Source organism: Semicossyphus pulcher, unplaced genomic scaffold (assembly GCF_022749685.1).
Source record: "Semicossyphus pulcher isolate SPU_LCO1_2020_fin unplaced genomic scaffold, fSemPul1.0.p SCAF_5, whole genome shotgun sequence".
NCBI classification, from domain to species: Eukaryota; Metazoa; Chordata; class Actinopteri; order Labriformes; family Labridae; genus Semicossyphus; species Semicossyphus pulcher.
In genome coordinates this window covers 6,197,323-6,217,880 of record NW_027211726.1, presented here as the reverse complement: position 1 = coordinate 6,217,880, position 20,558 = coordinate 6,197,323, and positions in this window count along the sequence as shown.

Genomic DNA, 20,558 nt, shown 5'->3' with positions numbered 1-20,558 from the left:
GCATCAGTGCAGCAAACAAAAACATGGGATTGTTTTAAAAATCATTCTGACAGTTAAGAAAGAGGAGAGCAGGGCTGAAGAGGAGATTAGAGACATAATCACAACGTGGAAGAGAAAGAGCGAGACACAAAAGAAAAGAGACTTTACTGACATGAAATCAGGCCTGAGCCGGTTCTTTCACTGGAATAACGATGGCTTACACTGAGCTAATGTGGGGACTGAAAGCCACAGCCAAAGCACACACGAACAGAATAACTGCAAACAAGAATCACATGGAAACAATGAGCTGTTCGTGGTCAGAGGAAAGCTGCAGCTCCACATGCTTTATTTCTGTGTGCACCACCTGCTGCGGAAGATTAGACAATTATACTGCTGTTTTTAGAGCCTTCGAATTCAGCAGGAGGCTATGAATGTTGTGCAGCTGCCATATACACACACATGCATGCACACGAGTGATGAAGTGATGAAGGGGAACGCACACTTCATTGCATAGCTCATGAGCTAATGAGACTGCGATTGAGTGAGAGTGTGTAAATGTGTGGCGGTCGCTACATAGCCATGCATGTGTTGCTATGTAAATGTTTGTATGTGAGACTGTGTGCAGGCTTGTCAGTGTGAGTGCATGCCTCTATGTGTTTGTGTGTTTGTGTGTGTGTATGTGTGTGTGCTTCTAATTCGAGGCAGCCACAGATGGGATCAATACTCGCCTCCATCACAATGTGAAGTGTGGCCTGGTTTCTGCACCGCTTCGTCATCCCTCGAGTACGCACCATCAATCAAGTTGGGGCTTTTTTTCGTGGCAGTTCTCAAAGTGAGATGGGAGAAAAAGTACTTTCAATCATCATAACTTTGCCATGTTGCCACTGCAGCATGAGTTATGTTAATGCTGACATCTGCTGAAAGATAGCAATCGAACATATTTGCTGAAAAGATTTTGCTGACTTTATTTATAAAGCATCTTTCATACAAACATGCAACACAAAGTGCTTCACAAAGACACCAATAGACTAAAACAAGAAAGTAATAATAAGAAGAAAAAAGAATGAAAATCACTTCAGCAAAAAGATTAAATCAATCAATTAAAGTCGAGCTGAAACGGCATTTCGAGAGTATCTGGCCTCCGTATCGTGACGTATTTCCGAGTGAAACAGGACGTGCAGGCGGGACATATCATTAGAGGGATCTGATTTGATCGTTGAGAAGTGGGCGTAGACAGACGTTGCGGTGCTCTGCAGCTAAATGTTGCAGATTGATTGGTTGAAACTGTTTGGTGCTAACTTACGTAAGCACGCGTAAAATATAGATTTACTGGAAGAAAAAATGATCAGATTTTGATATAAGAATACGAAGAAATGGATTTTCTGTATTTTTTTTGGCCTATATTGTCAAATAGATGCACAATATTACCGGGGATGTGATCTAAAAGGATTAAAATTACATTTTTAATTTCACCTCGACTTTAAAAAGTTAAATAAGACAAAATAAATACCAGAGATAAAGCTTTGTATCAAACAATAATAAAAACTTTGACCTGGGCTATGAAATTACTCTAAATTTAAAAAATAGGTCTTTAATTCCCATTTAAATCAAGCCAGAGAGCTGATCCCTTTTGATACCCAGAGGCAGTTTAAGGGCATAAAAGTTAACACAATAAATCATATGAATTTACGTTAAAGTTAAGGTGAGTGTTACCTTATAAAAGCATTGGTCAGGTTCATGTTATATGATTCTTTAAAGTCCTCCTGGTAAAGTTTTGCAAACTTTATTGATTTCCAGAACGTAAAGTGTTTGAATGTTTAAATGGACTTGGTCCGAAGCCTCTCGGTGAAAACATCAAAAGCTTAGAGAGTTTTAGCAGATCCACCAGCGCAGCTTTAAGGTGCCATTCTGCAAATCTTTTCTGCTAAGACAGCTTTCTTCAGTGAAAGGAATGAAGTCTTACAATGTTACAATTTCATTCAGCAGAGGCTTTTGTCCAAAGCGACGTACATCTTAGAGTTAATGCAACACAAGCAAAGATCGAGACAGGAGGGAACGAAGTCAGTAAAAGCCAAAAAACAGCTTCAAGTTTTGGGTTGATTGAAGACCAGTCTCGCTGCTGTGTTTGAATGTGCATGCAGGAAGGCCTGCCAGGGGAAAGTTGCAGTAATCAATGCGTGATATCTGTGCCAGCAGTTGTGTTGCATGCTCTGACAGGTGGGATCTGATCTTCCTGATGTTGTTCAGGGCAAATCGACATGACCGAGCAATCGAGGCCACGTGAACCTTAAAGGTTAGCAGGTCGTCATCATGGCGCCCAGGTTCCGGGCAGACTTAGTGGGTGTGAATTCAGTTTGTCCAAGCTGGATGTTGATCTGTGTTTGCATAGAGGGACCGGCTGGGATGACAAGGAGCTCAGTCTTGGATAGGTTGAGCTGAAGGTGACGTTCTTTCATCCATTTAGAGATATCGGCAAGGCATGACGCGATACGTGCCGAGACTATCTTACGTGCCGAGCTCTTCCTGTCTGGTGGGAATGACAGGAAGAGCTGGGTATCGTCCGCATAGCAATGGTATGAGAACTTGCTACCTGATCACTTGAAATTTGCTGCAAACTTCTCTGCTTTTAAATCAGCTACCAAATCCTGGTTTACTCAACAACAAACCTGCACTCATGTCTAGCTTTTAAATGTAATGTTTTTAATGGTATCCGGTTGTATTTAATGTATTTCCTTTCTTACTTTTCTGCTACTAACCTCTCTGTTTCCTAAAAGCCCTTCTAGGGACAGGTGTTGCAAACTAGCAGACGTTATAAACACTAGGATACTTGCATTGGATGGCTGTTCTCAGTTTGTCAATGTACACTATATTGTATCTGTCACTGTCAAATAAAACGTAAATAAATAAATAAGTTGCTTTCCCTGCAGTTAGATGCTTGGTGCAGTAGCTCTTGCCAATCACATCCGTTTATCTAACTTAGGGCGACTTTAAGGGTCTTGAGGCATTTTCTTAAACAACCAGTACGGCTGCTGCTGAAATGGAACAATGTGAATCCGCTTTGTGTCAGAAATAAAATAAACTGGGGGCGCTGGTTTGGCTCAGTTGGTTACAGAGGCTACAGTCCTGGACACACTGATCGCACTGATCACTCTGTGATCATGTGGTGCATGTCCTCCCACACTCGTCGTGTCTCTCTTCAGCCGTCCTGTCCAATAAAGGCAGAAAGCCATAAAAATCATCTTTAAAAAAACAAATGGTGAGTGCTGGCTAGTTAATGTAATGCTAGATGTTTTATATTGAACTCCTGTGCTGGATCACTCAGATACTGAGAAGTTCTGTACCAATCAAATGTGTTCTGCTGTCTGGCACCGGAAATGTTCTGGCAGTGCTCAGTCATAGCAATGGCAATGTTGGTTAGTCCAGCACTTTGGTTCACTCTGAATCTAAGATCTTAACAACTATTGAAAGATTTTATCATGTTACGCACTTATTCGATGGATAACTATGAAATCTGGTGCAGATATTTACCATTGGTATTCCACACTTTACATCTAGGCCGAGTGTCAGTGGGGGGGAGTTGAAAGCAGAAAGCAGCAGAAGTTCTCGAAAAGGTTCAACAACAAAGACTTGTATTTTCAGGTCAGAGAGGAAAAGCAGCGATAGACTGAAGCAGGGAGAGGAAACAACAGCACCAAAAACATTTCAGTGATCTGGTTACCATGGCAACAACCGCCAGGTAAACGTGGCTCGCTCAAAAATAAATTGAGGAAATTGGAAGTAGCATAAGTGGATGGAAGTGGACAAATAGGGACAAATCTTGTAAAATAAAGTGTCCCTTTTCCCCTTCCGTTGTTTCCTCCCAGGTGATTGCTTAACGACCTGGTAGAGGAACAGCGCTGAGGAACCCAGAATGAACATCTGAAGAGACTTCCTGAGTTTTTGTGCTGCTGGACAAAATAAATGCTGGAATATGGGAATTACATCAAAGGCAAAGGCACTACTTTAAACCAAAGACTGTATATAAAGATGGAGGACGCGTCTCCACCTCCTCTCATTGTACAAAAGTGAAGCCAAAACAGCCCCCGACGCATGTCGGCCATCTTGCACATTTGTATCCAGAGTCTGTGCAGTAGAGATCAGCTGGTGGAGCCACAGTCAGCTAACTAAAACACACATTTAACTTGTGGACTTGCCATGTTGGAGCCCTCAGGTGGGCTCAGTCTGCAGCAGAACAGCTTCATGTGTTGGTCTGAAGCAGACGTTCACGGTTATGGAACGTTCAATGACTGTAGTGTTAGTGTTACGTCCTCTACTCTGCTACTCTGGAACAGAGCACTGCAGGAGCCGAATTTGTCAACAGAGCTGTCAATCACGAGGCCACACCCCCTTTTTATAGCATCAAATAACTGATTAAAAGTAAACTTGTGAGAAAAATGAACACTCGGACATAAATGAGCATGATAAGAACTATAATGACAGAAACCATGTTTGTGTAATTTGATTTTATAGTTTGACTCATGTCCCATCTGTTAACATGGAGGAGGCGGGCTTTATGACCTATACTGCAGCCAATCAGCAGGGGGCGACAGAGAGGGTTTGGCTTCACTTTTAGGGAAGCTGTCATGTCGTCCATCTTTTTATACGGTCTATCATTCAAACTCAATCACAGTTTAATGATCCAGTATGTACTATGTTCAGCTCTAAGTGTTCCTGCCATGGGGCTTCATACAGTACCAGTGCTCTGCAACCCTACAGGAGCAGCTGTGGGTTAAGTGCCTTGTTCAGGGGATCTCTGTGGTACTCACTGATGCAGCAGAGGGTGTCACTCGCTCGTTTCCCCTGCCAAGACGTTTCTCAGTGTGTGTCTGGGGATTCAGGTCACCAGCTCTAACCTTTAGCGCACAGACTCTGTAAATGCCACAGTGTGAGTGTCCGACTGTGACGTCTAATTGCCCTCGCGTCAGCTCACCAGTCAGAAATTTAAGTTTAGTAGGGCTACAAGAAGAACCCAGAGGAAAACAAAACCCCGCAAAATATACATCCATTGTACCATGATGGTGGCATGAGGCCAAACAGAAATGGTGTGTGTGTGTGTGTGTGAGAGTGTGAGAGAGTGAGTGAGTGAGTGAGAGAGAGAGAGAGAGTACTTGCAGACAGACAGGATGCCATGCGTGCTCTGATGAACATTATCACTGCATCATTGAGCGCAGACATGTCCTGCAGATATAAACATGGTTACACACACACACACACACACACGCCGCAGAGAGGTAAGTGAGCATAGCCATACTAATACGTCCGGTGCTCGCACAGTTCAGGTGTAATGATGTCCAGACATACAGGTACCAGCAGGAGGAACAAACACACACCTGCTCACAGATCCTCTACTGTGTGTGGTCACTTGTAATGTGAGCATAAAAGGCCTTTTTGGTTCCCCTTAGATTGCTCCATTCACAGCCTGCGTAGGCCGTTAAAGCCGAACTGAAATGAGACGGTCTGGTCTACCCTTGCGTCACCAAACGCTGCTCCTCTTGCCTAGCAACAGGTAGCTAGCAGGCTAACTAGCTAGCATAACTAACGTAACTTAACCTATTATTTTAAAGATAATTTGTTTCAAGGGCCCTTTCGTTTTCTTAAACATGTGTATCTCTAGCTATTCGAGTGAGTTGAAACCAAAACCTTGGCCGTTTAAAAGTCCGCCATCTTGTTTGAATTGGCGCGCAATGCATCTCAGGACACGATGGGCCGCGAAGGATGCACTCTATGCATCCTTCGCGGCCAGGGAAATGGAGGACGTCTTTCCTGAGGTCAGAGAAGCAATCATAGAGTCAGCAGCCTTAAACTCATCCAGTGGAAGTTCCACATGTTGGATGGAGCAAAGCCTGAGGGCGAATGGGAAGGCGGAATAATGCTACAAAAAGCTCAAATAGTTCCAGATAAATCGTGAGACATTTTTTGAAGTATCCCAAGATTCAAACATAACATCTTTATGAGACGTCACTTCTATTCATGTCATTTAAACTTTGGATTTATCGCTATTTAAACTTGATGAGAAACTGGATCCAAAAAGTATTTCTAGTTTATGTAACTCTCTTCCTGTTTTCTCTTCCTGCTGCCATTAAACACACTTTACAGTCCTGTATTTGTATGTATGTGTGTGTGTGTGTGTGTGTGTGTGTGTGTGTGTGTGTGTGTGCGCGTGTGTGTGTAGTTGTGCGTGTGACCATCTCAGCTTCCCTCTCGTCCGCCCACGCTCGCTGCACTTTCGGCTCCAGTCACATCTTATAATAGAAACTCTGGGCGAGCTGGAGCTACAGCTCCGACTGGATTCACACCAGGAAGGGTTTTTATTTCCTGTGAGGAGAGGAAATGTGTAGAGGATGGACTGGATGTGATACTGAAGACAGTTTTCTACACTTAAGACAACCAAGAATACATGTTAGAAGTTATACAAAGTATATTTCCCCAGTGTAATCCTTTCAACTAGTGGTGTTCTGTTAGGTCATCCATACATCCGTTATCTATCCCGCTTATCCTGTTCAGGGTCGCTGGGGGGCTGGAGCCTATCACAGCTGTCATTGGGCGAGAGGCGGTACACCCTGGACTGATCACCCGTCAATCACAGGGCTGACAGAGAGACAGACAACCTTTCCTTCGGAGGGTGTCCAGGCTCAGCCTCAGAGAGAGGGGAAGGAGCTCGGAGATCCGGGGGAAGCTCGGAGTAGAGCCGCTTCTCCTTCACATCCAAAGGAGCCAGTTGAGGTGGTTCGGGCATCTGGTTAGGATGCCTCCTGGGCGCCTCCCTTTGGAGGTTTTCCGGGCTTGTCCAACTGGGAGGAGACCCAGAGCTTGCTGGAGTGATTATATATCCCGTCTGGCCTTAGAACACCTCGGAATCCCCCAGGAGGAGCTGGAAAAAGTTGCTGGGGAGAGGGACGCCTGGGTCACCTTACTTAGCCTGCCACCGCGACCCGGCCCCGGATAAGCGGATGATAATGGCTGGATGGATGGATGGACACAAATTCTTGCACAAATCTACATTGAAATGTTCTTTACTGAATATTTCTCACTCTACACAGTTGATATAAGAAAATAAAAGCATAGAGCATAATGTTTTGTTCTTCAAAATTACTCTCCATGGAAGCTGTCTGAAAGAGTGAGGCAGAAATTATACCTGCAGCTTAATAAAGCTAGGCCATGTTTTTCCCTTCTTGACACCCAACACAAATCTGCACAAAGGCCTGCACATCAAAGGACCATAATGTCTCTTATATCAGACAATGAGGGGCTACAGAGTTGTATGTCAAAGTGTTGTCTCTATAAATAAACTGTAACTGAAAAGTAATCTATAACAAGAGCACAGGAGGCCGCTCCGACCTTGCTGTCTCTCTAAAGGCCCAAACACAACAAAAACAACATCACTGCCAGCTCTGAAAGCTATTTCTACTCCTCACACTAAATATTTGATGAGGGGAAAAAGGTATTTTGGGAAAACCTGTGTGAGTCAGGACTTCTCAAACAGTCACGCCTCCTCCAGCTGCTGCTCTTTTAGCTGTGGCAAACATGGCTGCTGCGCTCCTGCCTCTTTAAGGCCCCGCTCTGCTGCAGCAGCCAATCACAGGGCAGGAAATGAGTCTAAACCGTCCTTGTCGACGACCTTGATGGAAGAGGAGTGAAAGAGCGGGTGAATGGAAAGATGAATGAAGGAGGGAGAAGTTTATAAACGAGGAGAGGTCCCTCCCTGACTTTCTCTCTTGTGCTCTCGTATAAACTCTAATCTCTCTCTCTTTCTCCATCCATCTACACCCCATCACGCACACACACGTTTATACACACACAGCTCTCCCTTCACTCTCCTGACAGCCCTGCGGAGTGTTGCATAATTCCCAGTGTGAGCAGCAGAGTACAAGATGGAGGGAGGGACGGATGGAGGTGAGGAAGGGGCGAGGGAGGAAGCAGGAGAGTGACTCACGATGCAACACGATCCGCTGAACCGCTGAACACCTCGACACTTAATCACCAAGAGGCGCGACTGTTACACTCATGAAACAACCTGTTGCTTTCGAGGATTACATAATCTGTTTTAGTCTTTTGTATGAAGGCTTTGCAGGCACCTTAAAACACATCATGCTGACGAATAACACTGTTCTCTCAGCTCTTTGTGCTTGAATATCAAACAGGTGCAAGATTGCTGGGTTGTGTACAGCTAATGAAGAGAATGTCTGCTGTCACTGTGGTGCAAAACCATAACAACATCTTTACATGACAGATATTAAACCTGCAATAACTTATAAATGTATGAATGCCTTCTGTTACTCTACAGTGTGTAAATAATTCAGCTGAATGACGTATGAGGTGCAGGGTTGAGTGTGTCAGCTGCAGATGTGGACTGAATACAACACTGAGACGCTGACTCTCTACACTTTGACTTAATGACGAACAAAGGAAAAATATGACATGAATACTTGCAAAAAACTGAATGACAATTTCGGGCTAACATTCGATGGTTTGAAGCAGGTACCAAAGATGCTTTGGAAAGTACTAGAACCCTCTTTGCACATCAGTCATCATCACATTTTAGCTCCTCCTCCGCCATTGTTGTTGACAAAGATGATATTGGAAATCCCGCCCCTTCTTGATTTTGATTGGTCGGTGAGGAAGACAGGACATTGACGAGCATGGGACACCAAGGGTGTTTTAACGCTGAGGACACAGAGTGCTGAAAACGCTAAACTGTGTTGGTTTTGTGTAGAAAATAGGCGCAGCGCAAAAAACACTGTTAGTGGACACAGGCCCTAAGACCTGGATGCTGGACCAGAAGATATAATATTAAAATACATACATGATGGAGACCCATATTTATGTTTATTGGTTGGAGGTGACCTCTAGTGGCTGTAGGTATTATGATAGAGAAAATGAAGGCGGGTTCACACCAGCTTTGTTTAGTCCGATTGAACCGAACCCTGGAGCGCCTCAGTGCGGTTTGTTTAGGTTGTATGAACGCCGGAATGAAACTCAAAAGCCGACCAAACAACCGGACCATGGTCCGCTAGAAAAGACGGGTCTCGGTCCGTTTCCATGGTCCGGTTTGATTCTGGTGAGAACCTAAGCTGACTTAAAGCAGGATCAAATACAGGAAACAAACCATAAATCACATGATATAAATGAGTAGAGGACAGACGTGGGGGAGCAATGAGGAAATAGAAATATGTGCTGACCAAACAATTTCACAAATGCTTGTGGAAACGCACAAGAACACGGAGGTGTTCAGACTGTTCAGTAAAAATTAAAGGAGAGCCGAACTGATCGACTGATCGAAACATTAGTTTGTTGTTCGTGATCATGTTGAGTGTGATTGATCAGTGTGCTCTCTTTCTTTGTTTACTTCAGGGAGTTTTCCCACGTAGAAATTCTGACCAATCAGAGAGCAGTTTCCCCGCGCATCAAAACTTTTTGTCCGCTGGTGAAAGCTGCCGTGTGAACACAAACCAAACTCGAGGCAAAATGCAACTCTGTAACAATTTGGTCTTTGATTCGGACCAAACAAACGGACTTTAGGTGTGAATGCGCCCTTAGGTGACGCAGTATAAAGAGCGAGAACTTCTGCGAAAGAAGAGGGTCTTAATGAAAAGATGGACCAACAAACGCAGGACTCCCAAAATGAAAGCGTCAAATCAGTGTTGTATTGCATGAAAATGATGCCACATACAAGGAAACACAGTTTGAATCCAAACCACGATCTTTTCCTAAGCCAATGTAGACTTTCTTTTGCCTGTAAATAATCTAAATGCCACCATTTTCCAATGTTACATGTGTTGTCTGGTACGCGTACTGCTTGATCAGTTCTGCCCTTTTCGTATGAAGCTCTGTAGCCGGCTACCGATGATAGTGCTAGTTAAAGATGAGCGCATGTGGGTTGTAAGAGTGTGGGATCAAACAAACAATGTGGCTGTACTGGTTGGAGGAGATTTGGTTGTATTTTCTGCAGCACAGTCCTTCAGATGTACTCGCCGGGGTAATGAAGCCAACACAGACATCCATCTCTGTCTCTTTCTCCTTATCTCCCATAATGTTGATGTTTCATTTGGCCTGTAAACAAATGCCATCGCTGTTACCCTGGGAAAACACACACACACACACACACACACACCACAGACGGATGTGATAGGTGTCAGGATGACCTTGTAGAGGAAATCTCCGGCCATTCATCATGTTACGGCTCCAGCGGTGCGAGGAACAGCAGATTTGATAAGACCATGAGATAAAATCGCTCCATTTCCCATCACGGGGCCACACGAGGCTCCGCGGCGCCACACGGGCCTCAGCAGGGCGAGAGGAAATCTGAGACGTCCCACTGCAGTAAAGCATCACTTACATTCCTCTCATTCTTAAGTATTGGAAGTTATGTGCATTTATGTCATGTATTACTCAATACATCAGTGAAAACAATAATACCTACACCATATATGATCGACACAAGCTTGGTCGCCATGTGTCTGTAGAATAGCTATGGAAAACAGCTGACTTACAGGACCGACAGAGCCTGTGGGCATTGAAACTTTGCAACAATTTAACAAATAAAACAAACAAACATATAAAAAATTGATTAATTGATTGATTGACTTAGAAATCCAACATTTGGCATTAAAAGTACTGTAGCAACGGCCCATCGTGCATCGCGTTCCATCATGCTTCGTGCTGGACTGAATCTGTAGTTTGCACCACGACCGAGGGCCACATTGCACTTTATGACTACAGCTGTACTTTGTGCCGGAGCTCTTCATTTATGTCCCCATAGAGTGAGCCGTTGAGGGGTTGACTGAGCGCTTCCTGCCTCTCTTTCTGCGTAACTCGCTACAAATGAATACCGTCTAATCTCCACAAATACCTCCTTCCACCTTCCTTTAACATAGTTAAATGCAGCTCAGTACAAGTCAAGCAGGAAGATTGTGTCATACTCTTCTGATCAGCTAATTATTGGCGTCTACTATTTTAAGAAAAAAAACAACCGGAGCCTCGACTTCTGTCCACTCAAATATTAAACCTGCTCTCCTCTCTTTTGCTGTCAGTTTGTTGTTTCAGTTGATCATTGCGACCCTCCTCCACTCCAGTCACCTCTAATCCATTTCATCAGTGTCCAAGTCAAGCTCATCCTGCATCCTTTCTTCACCACCACCAGTGATGGGGCGTCCTTTCCTGCTCTCGGCCTCACTACCCCTTCGAGCGAAGATGTCATGATGGGGTCTAATCGCCAAAGACTTTGCATATTTCTCATCTTTCTGAACTTGTAAATAAATCTCCTGATTGAAATATTTCAGCAGGCAGGTAAACACAAAGACAAGAAGGGATGAGTTAGCCGTGCTTTAACCACGTCGCCCTGTTGTAAAACTCACATCTGCACACTCTGACGGGGTTACTGGACCTCTCCTTCAGGGTAATGGGGAGAAGCAGCAGTGGGACACGAACGTAATGTCTGCACATTTATCTTGTTTGACATGTAACAGCGTATGATGTGATGGAACCTGGTGCAGAAACATCTGGATTTACTGATAACTGCAGGCTGTGCTGTACGCTGTGTTTTTAAAGGGTCTCACTTTGTCTTTTTTGTGGGGTGACAGATTTGGACGATAAAGACAGAAGAGAGACACAGCCAGAAACAGGAGTGAAAGCAAAGCGTGTTGCTGATGCTGCAGTGAAACTCATTTTCATTTAGACTTGAAGTAATTTTCCAAATGACACCAAGCGATGTGACCCGTTAAAAAGCTTCTCTGAACAGCCTGGAATTAAATAAGCTGTGAATCAACACAAACAACCATGACAAATATTCATCACCACGAACCAGCGAGAACAACAGAACAGAATGTCTTCACACTTCAGTTCACTCACTTCAAACAATCAAGCTGGAGAAATACTTCACAGGTACTGTGGTTATACCTTGATATATTGTTACTTGACTACGGTAATGGTTATTTGCCGTTACATTGCGTTGGTGTAAGAGTAAGAGCCTCCTATGGGAAATTCACTGCATCCAGCTAAGAAATAATCTACCACTTGTCTTATATCAGACAGAATCGTCAGCTCCATCTTCAGTCTGACATAGCTTCCCCTTATCTTACTTTCAAGGGGAGAGGATGATTTAATTTGCCCGAACCAAGCACGAGAGATCGTATCCACCTGAAACCTTGACAGCGATGCTGTCATGCAATAAATGCAGAAGTACAAATTTTGGCAGGATTTTAAGAGTTAAACAGAGTGGAGAGAGAACAAACTACGATGTCGGGTTATATGGAGAAGACATGTTGTAAAATACGCACTTCTTGTCTACAGCGGATGCCATTGTTGTTATTACTTCTTGGTTCCAACACAGCTGGAAAAACCTAAGTGCTAATTCCACCTGTGCACTGATTATCTAACTGTTAGTCCCCCGTTCTTTGAATCCATAAGTTTTTAAACAGAAAAAACTTGATTTAATGTCACGATGCGAAACCAATCAGTCAACTCGTGGGGTTGACAGATCCAAAGGTCTGGACCCAGGCAAGTCTTCAGACTCTGATCTTCAGTTTTAGGTTTAGCATGACATGCAAATTATTGAGTTAAGCACTGTTGGTAAGGATGTTGTTACCTTCAGACAGGCTAGCTGTTTCCCCTTGTTCTGACTGAAGATGTGGACTTGAGACTTGGTGACTTAGACTCAAGTCGACTCGAGTCACTGTTCTGATGACTAGCGACTTGACTTGACAAAAAATACATGACTTGAGACTCGACTGGGACTTGCAAGTTAATGACTTGAGACTCGACTTGAGGCATGATGAATTAGATGACTTGCGTGTGTTCATAAGTTTGAACGTTAGCTGTTAAATATAAAATGATGAAATTCAATGTTGTCAAGTTTCTGTCTAACTATCAAGTCTGTACGCAGCGCAAACTGGGAATCATGATTGGACGACTCAAAAAGTATGTGATTGTCATGATTGGATGACTGGCTGTCAGTCAAACTCCTCGCTATGGCAACACGCAACATCAAAGCCCCCAAAGAGAAGCCTCATCAGTTGTACTCGTTACTACAGTAATACTGTCTCAGAGCAGACCATCATCATGGCTGCGTCTGTGCCAAGATAACACAGATACAATTCACAGTCTTACTTTTTGAACAGGTTATATAAATTGGCCAATAATATCATTATTAGACAGGCTGCCAACACCTTGTCTTTTCTCTTTATAAAGACCGGATACTACAGGTAAGAGTGCTGGATCTTAGGTGGGAAAAAGTGACTTGACTTGCCTAAACTAAGGACTCGACTTGACATGACATAACCTGTGACTCGACTCGACTTGCCCAAGAAAAAATGACCTGAGACTTACTTGGGGCTTGAGCAAAGATGACTTCTTCACAACACTAGTTCTGACTTTTGATGCTAAGCTAATTAGCTGATTGATGTAGTTTTAAATAATTTAGAAGGTAAACTTGACGGTCGCAGTGTTTTACTGTTCTTTATATGGATGGATGTTTAAATGGATACTCTGCTCTTTGCCTGCACCTTTCAATCAATACATCGCTCTCTGTATGTCTTCCTCCATCCTATTTCTCTGCACCATTATTGGTCACTCTCTCCTTCTGTCTCCGCACATCTTTTACTCCACCTCCCGCCCTGTCATCCTGTCATCCCATCCATCCATTACAGGGACAGCTGCGGTTACAGTCTGATGGGCTCTCCATTTTTACACCAGTCCCTCAGCAGCACGTCTAAAATGGTTCCACTCTGCAGGACCCCTGGGATGTGGGAGCTACAGGGTGATATAACTTTTGGAAAGGTGGCCATGACACGAACGTTAATGGTCTTTGATTTAGGAGTTTAATGTTTTTGTTGTAGAAGCTTTTTAGACTTTAAGACTAAAGATAGAAGTTATACAATCACATTTTAATGTACATCTTACATCTGAATCTTCCTGCCTCTTACTCCCACACTCCTCACGCGTCCTTGTCATCTTATCTCACCTGTCTCCTCGCTGCATCTATGAATGAATCTGCCAGAGAAAGTGAGTGAGAGAGAGAGAGAGAGAAAGAGAGGGAGAGGGAAAGAAAGGGGAGATTGTGAGTTTAATTTTAGACTCAACACATAATTCCCCATCCTTGCCGCCGCTTCTATAAATAAACTTCGATCCCTCACTCGTCCCCTCCCATCCCACGCAATCACGGTTTGATGGGCTAAAAGCGAGAGGCAGGGAGGGATGGGAGGCTGTTGCTTAGTAACCGTATCCTGACTTGGCAGGTCATGTGATCGAGGAGATGACTGGTATGGAATGTGGTAGTAACACACTTTGTGCATGGAAGAAACTAACTTGCATGTACTCTCTTTCACTTCACTTAAACATACAGACTGTGTCCATATTATTATCAATGTATTGACAACCATGATATTTATATGTGGACTCATTTATAATTGAGTGAAACACAGCAGCAGAATGACTCAAAGCCTACCTGACAGAAGAACTGCTCCACCTCGTGAAGTTACCTGCTTTTAGAGCTAAATGGTGTTATGTAACTGAGGGGACTTTTTCAGAGGGATAATATGTGTGCTGTTCCTGTTCATGGAGGACAAGGAGAACTGCATGTACAGCACCAGAGCTTGACCTAATCACCTGATTGAAGCAGCTGTGAGGAACTTTCATGTTGATTTTGGCGGCCCCAGTGGACAAAGCGATACGTCTCGTCTCCTGTTCATATGTGCTTAATCTTCTATGACGAAAAGCTTCTCCTGACAGCACTGACAAGAATTATACCTGTAGGCCATATTGAGGCAAAAGTACTAATTTCAGTCTGTTTAATAACCAGTTAAAAACTCTTCACAGTATGTTTAAGATTAAATTTGGAGGTTAAAAAGCAGATTATCCATTGACTGAAGAAGTTTGAAGCATTAAATCTGAATTCAACAAGTGACAAAAATTGTTCTGAACTATTACAAATTATGTAATTTCAATAAAACTGAAATATTATAATAAATATTAATTGTCCAAACTAACATTGTAGAAAGGCTGTTACCATAGAGCACATTCGATTAGACAGGGGTTGAAGAAGAAAAAATATTTAGATACTGCATGAGGGGTACGGGTAAATCAAAAGAAAATCTTGCCATGAACATAAAAGCTTCCAAACCGGTTTTAGAGACGGCTACAGTCATAGTTTATGCTGATTTATTCTGCTAATGTTTGGCATAATAAGTAAATGCTGACTCACTTTGTTGCGTGTGGAATCCAGGAACATTTCAAAAGTCAGTTATAGGAAAGTTTAGAGGCTGTTTTAAGATTTAACAAGTGAATCAAAGATAAGATAGATAGATATATAGATAGATAGAAAGATGATATATTCCACTTAAACCAGTGAATGACTTTGAATTGAGCAGCAATGAGCAGCAGAAGAGCAAAAAACCAATAATACAACTAATAATATGAGTTGTTACTTTGTTCATTTTAATGAATTTCCCCCCCAGGGATAAATAAAGTTTCTCCTTCTGATATCTCTCGATTAAAGGTAAACTAAAGATGTCCGAGGATAGCGCCTTGGAGAACTCCGCTCTTTAAGTTATTAGCGTCCACAGACACAAAATTGTCCTATAAGTTTGGTTTGAACATCTCAGGTCCTCAGTGGTCATCAATTAAGCTTTTGTCCTGTAAAATGCCACCCGTTGCCTCCTCATTGGTTGTTCCAATTGATCATCTGAAACAATTGTTTCCCAAACTACAAGATGTTCAATCAATTTCCCTACAGCTGCAGAGGCAGAAGTGAGAAGTTTAATTAGTTGTCAATTTTGCACTTCAGTGTTCCTAGTTGGCTTCGTTTTAGCCTCGTTTATTGATCCTCAAATTAGTCTGAAATAAAGGTCCGTCTGTGTAACTTCGTGTTCTTCCAGGACATTTGTACTTTCATTAAACTTGAAATTACAAAGACCTGGATGACTGAGAATCTTCATCACATATCGACAAGGCGACATTGCAGTTTTAAACATGACACCTTTTTCTGATCTTTCACATCTACAGTTAATGTTTGGTCAGTTTAGACACAAAATCAAGTTTGTCAAAATAAGGGTACGATTGTGTTGGCTGTCGTGTTTACGACACCGAGACACAACTGATGCTTGTGTAATTAAGTTGAGGACAATCCCTGAAATGTGTTTTTCATTTGAGGACAATCAATCTTTTATTGAAGTTTTTTACGAGTACTAGGAAATAAACTGCAAACTTGGAGCAAGGGTCAGTGATGGGTCAGCAGATGCTACACATCCAACAATCCTTTACAGAGGGCTTCCCTATTGCATTACCAGAGACCGATTACAGAAATAAACTCTCAGCATAATGTGTGTTATCAGTCTTGTTAACTGGCGGATGGTGTAGCCTAACTATTTTCTCATTAGTAAAGTTAATAATCAAACGTTCCAAAACGACCCCTTAGATTCTTAATTTCCTCCCTTTTAACAGATAAAGTGTTTTAATATCTAGAAATCCACAAGTGTGTCTCTTACGCTCATAAGTACTCACATTCTCAATCCAACCAGGAAGTAATTGTTCCCGATCACGCCTCCCTAAGCATTCACCTTGACGGCCCGCAGAACCCCCACCCCCCACCCCCCTCCTCTGCCTCTCCCATTGGCTGAGACGCTGAGCCGGAGTGGGCTCTGATTGGCTGCCAGGACCCAGCCTGTTGCTGGGCTGTTTCCATGGTAATCACTATCACCGTTTTTTCCCTGCCTAGTCCTCGAAGTGTGAGAGAGAGAGAGGGAAGGGTGGGGAGGAGGGACAAATGATGACAAAGAAATGAGAGAAAGAATATTATTAGGGGAAAGGGGAGGTGTGTGTTTGTGTGTCGGAAGAGTTTATTGGAGCTGTCAGGGGGTGGAAATGGAGGATTGCTGCAGTTAAAATACAGATTTTTTTTAAAGATAATGTTTCAACCAGCATACTAATTTTAAACAGGCAGCTACAGGCGCACATTTACATGCTTAATTTATGTTTTTAATCCTAGAAATCATACTGCTCTGATGTGTGCTGCAGAGTGCTAAAGTTGAAGGTTTGTCTGTAAAAGAATCCTACATCCTGGTAAATCAAACATTTTACCAGAGAGATGATTTCAGCTGTTACACTCGCACATATATCACATTAATGGGCGTCTAATGTGCTATTATTAGAAGACAAAGGAGCCAAGCCCACACACTGAGGGTGTAGTTTGGAGCCCATTATATGTTCTGGCAAAATCAGAGTCTCTTTCAGTAAGAGGTGGAGGAAGTTAGCTCTTAAAACCAAGAAATTGTGTAGCATTATCATCATCTGCTGCATAAACCCTCCACCACTAGTTCCTCCGTCAGTATCTCAGCTCATTGAGTTGCAGAATTGTAGCGTTTACATGGACGCACACCGCCGGCCGAGTGAAGTCGGCTACCGTACAGACAGAAGAAACCAACAGCTGTTTTAGCGAGACAAGCTACAGTATCAGATGTAATTATTCGGTCCACTGACATGGTTGCTTAAAGAAAATTGAAAGATGAAACAGAGAGGGGGAGGGATGAGGAGTGACATATGGATGAGCGGATGAGCAGGAGGCGGGAGGCAGTGATCGATGAGACACTACGTAAAGGTGTGTCATCGAGTGTCACTTGGCCGGCAGCCTTTTCTAGTCAATGTGGGGATTATTTAAACAAGTGTAAAGTTATAATCTCTCAGTTTTTCTTTAATTAAAGTCTGTGCAGTCATTTTCTTTTGCTGAATCAGTTAACAAAATGGTGATTTAGCGAAAGGCCAACTGGTGAAAGGATCTGGCTTTTGTGGCAGCAAGTACTGTTCGCCGTGGATCCCTGCTGAGTTCCTTTGGCAGAACAAACATTCATTGACTATAATGACACTTAAAAAACAAACACGCATGCAAAGAAAAAGAAACTAAATCAAAGTTCAGATGGAAAAAGGCAGTCAAACTGGTCAGGAGTTTCACAGAGGGGTCATTCAGTCATTCGTGAAGAGGGAGAAGAGCAGCGGGGAGAGCATACACCCCTGGGGGGCGCCAGTACTGATTATTGTTTCCCAGCCTCACCTGCTGCCTCCTGTCAGGAGAGCGCAGTACCGAGGCTGCCACATCTTGATTGAAGTGTTAGAAAGAGTTCTTAGGGAAGCGTGTACTTTTATAGCAGGGGACTCCAACAGGTAGCTTGCGAGCTAGATTTTAATAGCTTGCCAAGAGGTTCACAGACAGAAATGCACCTTGAACGCCTCTTCCCACTGCAATTCTATCAAATACACAGATGTCCCACCCCCGCCAATACAGAATATTAGAATAGGCCTATCAGCTGTCAATAAAAATCGGTGATGTTCATGACAAGTTTGTCAACGTCTGAACCTGACCAATCACAGCAATCTTGCAGCAACCTCCATCGACAGGTAGGGTCAGTTGTTGTAATGCTAGTATCCTTTCTGTGTACCGGCCTGGAAAGCGCATTTTCAAAGAGAGCGCTTTGAATCTTGAAACTTTTTCATGGAGGTTAAAAACTTATCTGTCTGAATCTGCAGACGGGAAAAGACAATTCATCAGTTATTCAGTCCGTCCAGCAAGAACCAAACAGCTCTGAGGTCTCTCTTTAGTAGCAATACATCAGTTTCTTTGGGTCCATGTTTATGAGATGCAGACTCAAGAGAAGGTGAATTATACCTTCAGAAGAACTTCTTATTAGTATCATGTGGTTTGAGTTTATTTCACAGTTAGCAACAGATCCTTCCTGAGACTCTAAATGGAAACAAAAGAGTGCTTAAAGATAATTAAAGGGACGTGATTGTGCTTTTTCAGCAGCAGACCTTTACAGCTGTTTTTAATAATCATCGCTGCAATTATTCCTGTTACAGTGGAGCCGTGCATTCAATGATCTGATTAAACAACATAATCATTAAAGAGACACTAAAATTGATTTTATGGTGCGCCTCAGTGAGCGTAAGTGCATGAATTCGCGAATGGGCCCTCTGCTCGCAACAATGTGCGTTAAATGTGTTACATAATGTCTTACATCACAAGGCGTCCGTTTGCAGCTCTGCAGAAAGATGTCGGGCTGTGGGAAGGAATTTGATTTTACAAGCGAGCTAGTGTAACTCAGTGAGACGCTGAGACTTCACTGGAGTGGAGTTATTACAGAGTGAAGGCGAGGGAACAAGAGAGAGGATGAGGAGGAGGATCCCTCTTGTCCTTCCTGTTGGAGTGTCTGTGACCTTCAGGCGTACCTGCAGGGACACTTTCACAGTGAGATGAGGTGTGAAGGAGGTTTCCCTCCATTCCTACACTTCCTCATAATCTTTCATCCTCCTCCTCCTCTTTCTCTGTCCGCCCATCCTTCTGTGATTATCTCTCTTTTTCTTCAGGTACCAACCCTGTAGCTCACTGCTCCCTCTGCTGGAGGACAGTGGAAACAACACCGTACACCTTTAGAGAGCTCAATAAATCAGTCCGTCTGTTATCTATGTTGCTTATCTTGTTGTTCAGGGTCGCGGGGAGGCGAGAGCCTATCCCAGCTGTCATTGGCTGAGAGGAGGGGTTCCCCTGAGCAGGTCCCCAGTCAATCACAGGGCTCTGAATTAAACAGATTACTTACAAATGTGACTTGAGGGGCGTCATCATTGTGATCATTTGGTGCATGTCATCCCCCACTCTCTACTCCCCTCATTTCCTGTCTCTCTTCAGCTGTCCTACAAATAGAGGCAAAAGCCAAAAATATTTATATATATAACTTAATAATAAAAATGAGTGGGCACAACTTGCTAATCTTTTTTTACAAGCACTGAAAGTATATCAGCAAAAAAGCTTAAACATGGTTACAATAAAAAGAGAAAATGTGGTGGTGAAAGTTGAAAACGGAACATTTACAGATATTTTGCTGCGTTCCAAACATCGAGGAGCTTCCCAGTTAAAATTTCCGACTTCCGAACTCCAAGTTCCAGGTGCATGACGCCAAATGTAAATAAAAAACATGGCCGACCGTGACGACCTGAAGTTTCTTTGGCAAGTCTTTAGCCTAACGTTTGTGGAGAGAGGATAACTTTCAGAGATCGGCAACATTTCTTATAAACATGTTCATGCACATCATGTGTTACTACATGATAATAGTTATTTCATAAAATGCAGGCCAAAATATATAATGTTGCTTTTCAGTTGATGATTTACCATTAACGATTTCCCTCTCCATGGGTGCGGCCATTGTTGTGTGACGTCAGACATCTGATTCTCTGTGAATCTGCTCCGAGTTCACAAGCAGGACCCCCAACTTTGAATGGCGTTCCAGAGCAATTTTTCTAGTTGAAGGTCGGAAAAAACGCAACATTAGTAAGAACAGCTTGAGACACTAACAAATCTGGGGCCAGATTTACAAACATATTCTTAAGATAAAACTTCGTAAGTTTCGTTAGAAAAAAATGTGGGAAGTTCTTAAGAATGTTCTTAAGTGCAATTCACTTTAATTTTCTTAAGAACAATTTCGTACAAACTTATTTATTTTCTTACTTACGAACTTCTTAGATGACATTAGCTGTGTATGTAAATTAGGTCTGTCATTATTGAC